Genomic DNA, 6,699 nt, shown 5'->3' on the forward strand with positions numbered 1-6,699 from the left:
GTAGGTAAACATACTATATACTACGTAAGTGAAGGGAAAAGTAAACAACGGGGTCAGAAAGAGAAATGGGAGTTTCGAGAAGCAGGCTGGGGTAGTCAGGTGGTGGGGGGTGGCTCATGGAGGAAGTGACCAAGGAGACCCGTCACCAGTTACAACAGTGCAGCAGCAGGGTTTGAGCTCTGCTTGACCCACGACCCCCAGGGGCATTGGGGGCATTCTAGCTCCAGAGGATCTACAGGCTGCAAATCAGCCTGAGCCTAGCCTCCGTGGTATGTCTTCTTTGCTCCCGGCTGTGGCTCTTTCTCTGCCTCTTGAGGCTGTTGAATCTCCTTTTATTTTCCTCTGAAGTGCACTATTTTGTGTGGGTTCAGTACTGTTAGTTGACACAAATTCTTTGTGAAAATAAGTGGAGTATAAATCCTACTTGTTTCCTAATTAGATCTGAACATATTCAATAATAACAGCTTTTCCCCAGGCCCCTGGGTCTTCATCTGCTCACCAACGCTGAGATTTTTAAAAACATTATATTTTTAACAGTTTCAAAGAATTAGTTTGGTTTTTAAAAAATTCCAGAAAGTCACACTTTTAATACTCTATAGAATGATCTGTAAACATTGAATGAGCAAGGTTTTACAGGATGAGGGAAGAATTGGCTTTGTGGCCGGGTTTGCCCTAATGTTTACTCCCTGTTGCCCCCGTGTGGCCACTCTCCAGATAGCATGTGGCCGAATGTGTTCCAACCTGTCAAATTCAAGGGAGAATAAGATAGAAGAAGGTTTGTCCTTGGATCCCCTAGCTCCTAATAATCATGAAATAATTTATGAGCTATATTCTAAATCAGAGTATATGTTAACTTGATATTAGGGTTAGGTTCAGGGTCAAGTTGAATACAGTAATTATGTACAGCTTTTTGTAGGTCAGTCATACGTCCATAAACTGTTTTTAAGAAATAAAACGGGAGAGAATATAGTCACTCAAAGCACTGAGCACCTTTCCTGTCACAGTAAATATGTAACTAAACATAATTATTGCTTAACCTTAGCTGAGGACCGGGAGCTGGTCCTACAGGTACTTGGCAGGTAACATCTGTGGCCAGCTGCCCATCTCTTCCCCCGACACCCACACCCAGCTCAGCACATCCTCTGCTCTGCTCAAGGGCAGCCCAGAGAGACCAGGTCCAGGTGTGGCTCCCTCCTGTCAGGCATGGCTTCCTTCCGACAGGTAGAGAAGGTGGCCAGCTCACAGACACATGACATCTTCTTTTGGTTACTTGCTATCTGCGTCACCTTTTTGTCACCTGGTCATTAACATTTAGCTCCTGTGAGAACCTGAGTTTGCAGGTTTCTGTTCACATTTCAAAGTGTGCAGATATGCGTTGACTTTGTTCGCTGTCCCTGGGGAGGATATACAGGGTTAGGGTATGGGTTAGGGTACGGGTACAGGTTAGGGTACGGGTTAGGGTATGGGTTAGGGAATGGGTTATGGTTAGGGTACGGGTACGGGTATGGGTTAGGGTACGGGTCAGGGAACAGGTTAGGGTTAGGGTACGGGTTAGGGTTAGGGTACGGGTTAGGGTTAGGGTACGGGTTAGGGTATGGGTTAGGGTTAGGGTACTGGTTAGGGTCAGGGTTAGGGTACAGGTTAGGGTTAGGGTACGGGTACAGGTTAGGTACGGGTTAGGGTATGGCTTGGTTAGGGTACGGGTTAGGATTAGGGTACGGGTTAGGGTTAGGGTTAGGGTACGGGTTAGGGAACGGGTTAGGGTTAGGGTACGGGTATGGGTATGGGTTAGGGTACGGGTCAGGGAACGGGTTAGGGTTAGGGTACGGGTTAGGGTTAGGGTATGGGTTAGTGTTAGGGTACGGGTTAGGGTCAGGATTAGGGTACGGGTTAGGGTTAGGGTACGGGTATGGGTACGGGTTAGGGTATGGCTTGGTTAGGGTTCGGGTTAGGATTAGGGTATGGGTTAGGGTTAGGGTTAGGGTACGGGTTAGGTATGGGTTAGGGAATGGGTTAGGGTTAGGGTACGGGTACGGGTATGGGTTAGGGTACAGGTCAGGGAACGGGTTAGGGTTAGGGTACGGGTTAGGGTTAGGGTACGGGTTAGGGTATGGGTTAGGGTTAGGGTACTGGTTAGGGTCAGGGTTAGGGTACAGGTTAGGGTTAGGGTACGGGTACAGGTTAGGGTACGGGTTAGGGTACGGCTTGGTTAGCGTACGGGTTAGAATTAGGGTACGGGTTAGGGTTAGGGTTAGGGTACGGGTTAGGGAACGGGTTAGGGTTAGGGTACGGGTATGGGTATGGGTTAGGGTACGGGTCAGGGAACGGGTCAGGGTTAGGGTACGGGTTAGGGTTAGGGTACGGGTTAGGGTCAGGAATAGGGTACGAGTTAGGGTTAGGGTACGGGTATGGGTACGGGTTAGGGTACGGGTTAGGGTACGTCTTGGTTAGGGTACGGGTTAGGATTAGGGTACGGGTTAGGGTACGGGTTAGGGTACGGGTTAGGGTATGGGTTAGGGATAGGGTTAGGGTACAGGTACGGGTTAGGGTACGGGTTAGGGTACAGATTGGGGTTAGGGTTAGGGTTAGGGTATGGGTTAGGTTTAGTGTACGGGTACGGGTTAGGGTACGGGTTAGGGTTAGCGTTAGGGTACGGTTTAGGGTACAGGTTAGGGTACGGGTTAGGGTAGGGCGAGGGTTAGGTTTAGGGTACGGGTTAGGGTACGGGTTAGGGTTATGGTTAGGGGTTAGGGGTTAGTGGTTAGGGTTAGGGTTAGGTTTAGGGTACAGGTTATGGTAGAGTTTAGGGTAAGGTTAGGGTTAGGGTTAGGGTACGGGTTAGTGTACGGGTTAGGGTTAGGGGTTAGGGGTTGGTTAGGGGTTAGGGGTTAGGGTTAGGTTTAGGGTTAGTGTTAGGGTTAGGGTTAGGGTTAGGGTCTCCCTGTCCTCTGCTGTATAGAGACAATTCTCGTCCGGTAACCAGATTGATCATTTCAGAACATAACCTTTGAGCCTCTCTGCGAACCGCTCCCCACCTGTCTGTCCTCTCCAGCCTCACCTCTCCCACTGCAGCCCCCCTCTGTGGGCCACCAAGCTGTGTGGTTGTCCCACATGTTCCTTGGGCCTGACTCCAATCCTTTACATTCTCTGTGCCCTCTGCCAGGAGCACTCTTCTCTCCCCTTGCATCATGTCTGGCTTGTTCTCCCATTGGCTGGGCCTCTACTTGCCCCCTGGTGACCTGACTCATGTCTGCTGGGTGTATGTGCTCGTCCCATATTTAAATGTAGTATCCACCTTCCCTGTGTGAGCGATTTACTAACCTGCAAGGTATGGGGTAGGCACAGGGAAGTAGTCTTAGTGCCTGTGTAAAAAAGCCAGTCTCAGGGCGCCTGGGTGGCTCAGTCCTTAAGCGTCTGCCTTCGGCTCAGGTCGTGATCCCAGGGGCCTGGGATTAAGTCCCATGTCAGGCTCCCTGCTCTGCGGGGAGCCTGCTTCTCCCTCTCCCGCTCCCCCTCCTTGTGTTCCCTCTCTAGCTGTCTCTTTCTCTGTCAAATAAATAAAATCTTAAAAAAAATCAGTCTCAGAGGGGCTCACCACACTTGCTGACAATGGGGGAGCTGCTGTCCCCACAGTGAGGGGCAGGTAGTCCCCTCAAAGGGGGACCAGCCATGTGAGGCATTTGGACAAGACTTCCAATGTTTTGGGGCCAGGGAGACGTAGACCTAGAACCAGAAGCTCACACCCTTGGATTAAAGGCTGGGGCCTAAGCAAGCCCCCTTTTTCCAGGGGTCATCTTTCCCCTTCCCTGCCCATGGGCTGAACCTGATTCCTGATCTGGGGAGTTCGAGGATGACCCCTCCTAGGAATACCAGTGGTTTACTGATGGACCTTGTCAGCCAGAGGCCCAGTAGCCTTCGAGGGAGGACCCTATAGGGGGTGGAGACAGCTCTGTTGGGGACCAGCGACAGCCCACTCAAAGTAAAGTGGGGCAGCTGGCCGGCCCTGCTGATTCTACCCAGTCTGTAGGACATAGAAACACGGGCTGTGCCCAGAGGTGCTCAAATCATGGCAGGTGGGGACAGAACCTACAGGGGGGCAGCTAGGGGAGGGCACCTGCAGGGTTTGCCCAGGAGCTCAGCACGGGGGAGTGTTCCTGGCTCCAGCATGCTGACTGTGCGGCTGCATGGGTTTCCAGCCTCCCAAGCCTCAGGCTCCCCTTTGTAAGATGGGGCGCTGATGGCCCCCATCTCTGGGAGCAGAAGGTAGAGAGGCCCTGCCGGCAGATTCACTCAGGACAGGTCAGGAGGTGGCTGTTGCTTAAAGCAGCCCAGGGCCTGTCCCCATGAAGAAGGTGCACACGTCCATGACCCCCAGCTCTGGGGTCCTGCTGCCAGCCTCTGTCAGTGACCCTCTTCCTGCCCTGTCCCCTGCCCCTGTGGACACGGGGTCTTCCTGGAGCTGTTCCTGCAGAATCACTTCATGGTGGACACAGGGTCATCTACTATGTCTTCACCGACCAGCTGGTTGCTGTGTCCCGTGTGCCCCTCCAGGAGCACTGAAGGGTGGTGGTTCTTGAGGTCCGCGGTGCCCCACACTGGCAGGATGTGTCCATGCAGCACATGGCGATCATGAGCTGCTTCTATGAGGAGTGCTTCCTCTATGAGGTGGATGACATGGTGTGCGGGGATGTGGACATGAAGTTCTGTGACCACGTGGGCATGGAGATCCTGTCCCCCCGCTTTGGCACCCTGCACCCCGGTTTCTACTGGGTGGCCCATGAGGACTTAAGCTATGAGCGCTGGTCCCAGTCCCAGGCCCACATCCCCAAGGACAAGGGTGACTTCTACTACATGGGGGCCTTTTTTGGGGTGTTGTGGCGGAGGTTCACTGACTGACCTCAGCCTGTCACCAGGTGATGGTGGTCAACTGGGCCAATGGGATCGAGGCCATGTGGTACGATAAGAGCCACCTGAACAGGTACCTGCTGGACCACAAGCCCACCAAGGTGCTGTCCCTGGAGGACCTGCAGGACCCACAGCTATTGGGTGGGCCCTGGAGGACCTGTGTGCAGCTGCTGGGCTGGTCCCGGGTCATGAAGAAGCTGAGATTTGGGCCATGCCCAAGAATCACCAGGACACCTGGAACTCATGAGGGGCTGTCCCCATCTCCAGCAGAGGGTGCTGACTTCAGCGGAGCCATCAGAGAGGGTTCCTACTTCTGTCCCCTCGAGGGACACTGTGGAGTCCAGTACTGTCTGCACGGGCAAGTCCAGTGCCCCAGCCGCACCTGCTCACAGGAGGCCTGCCTGGGGATACAGCGTCCTCTCTTTGCGTTCACTACATTTTCTTCACTTCTGGGTCATTTGCAGCTGTGAACGGCTCCAGTTTTATATCAGATGTTTTTCTTTGTCAATGCTGAGCAACCATTTTTAAAAAGAACAATTGAAGGAAATGGTTTTCTCTCTAGTTGTAAACAGACACCGCCTGGTGGGGCTGGGAGCAGCCCTGTAGCAGCCGTGGAGCCAGAACAGGTCCTGGCTGGGTCTTCCCTCCCAGTCCTTGCACCTTGCCATGGCCATGGGGCTTCAGGGTCAGGGGTGCACCGAGCCACCTCTCAGAACCCCGGTGCCCTCACCGCCAGAGGCCTTGGCCGTGACCGCTAGCTCAGCCTCCAGGAGCATGGCGCCCTCTGGGTTATTTCCATTTCCTGCCGTGGATTTATTTTTTATTTATTAATTTTATTTAATTTTTTAAATTTAAATTCATTAGCCAACATATAGTACATCAGTAGATTTTGATGTAGTGTTCAGTGATTCATTAGTTGCCTATAACACCCAGTTTTCATCACAACATGTGCCCTCCTTAATACCCGTCACGCAGTTACCCCATCCCCCCACCCTCCTCCCTTCTGTAACCCTCAGTTTGTTTACCGGAGTCCAGAGTCTCTCATGGTTTGTCTCCCTCTCTGATTTCTTCCTGTTCATTTTTCCCTCCCTTCCCCTGTAGTCCTCTGTGCTATTCCTCACATTCCACATAGGAGTGAAACTATATGATAATTGTCTTTCTCTGATTTATTTATTTCACTTAGCATATCCCCTCCCGTTCCATCTATGTCAATGTAAATGGTAGGTATTCATCCTTTCTGACAGCTGAAGAATATCCCATTGTACGTATATACCACATCTTCTTTATCCATTCGTCTGTTGAAGGGCATCTCGGCTCCTTCCACAGTTTGGCTATTGTGAACATTGCTGCTATGAACATTGGGGGGCAGGTGCCCCTTCTTTTCACTACATCTGTATCTTTGGGGTAAATATCCAGTAGTGCAATTGCTGGGTGATAGGGTAGTTCTATTTGTAACGTCTTGAAGAACCTCCATACTGTTTTTCAGAGTGGCTGTACCAGCTTGCATTCCCACCAACAGTGTAAGAGGGTTCCCTTTTCTCCACATCCTCACCAACATTTGTTGTTTCCTGCCTTGTTGATTTTTGCCATTCTAAGTGGTGAAGGTGGTATATCAATGTGGTTTTAATTTCTTTTTCTCTGATGGCTAGTGATGTGGAGCATTTTTTCATGTGTCTGTTAGCCATTTGTATGTCTTTGGAGAAGTGTCTGTTCATGTGTTCTGCCCGTTTCTTGATTGGATTATTTGTTTTTTGGGTGTTGAGTTTGAGAAGTTCTTCATAGATCTTGGATGCC

This window comes from Mirounga angustirostris, unplaced genomic scaffold, assembly GCF_029215605.1.
Source record: "Mirounga angustirostris isolate CCGP_5_RB_7025 unplaced genomic scaffold, mMirAng1.0.hap1 SCAF_179, whole genome shotgun sequence".
In the NCBI taxonomy this organism is placed as follows: domain Eukaryota; kingdom Metazoa; phylum Chordata; class Mammalia; order Carnivora; family Phocidae; genus Mirounga; species Mirounga angustirostris.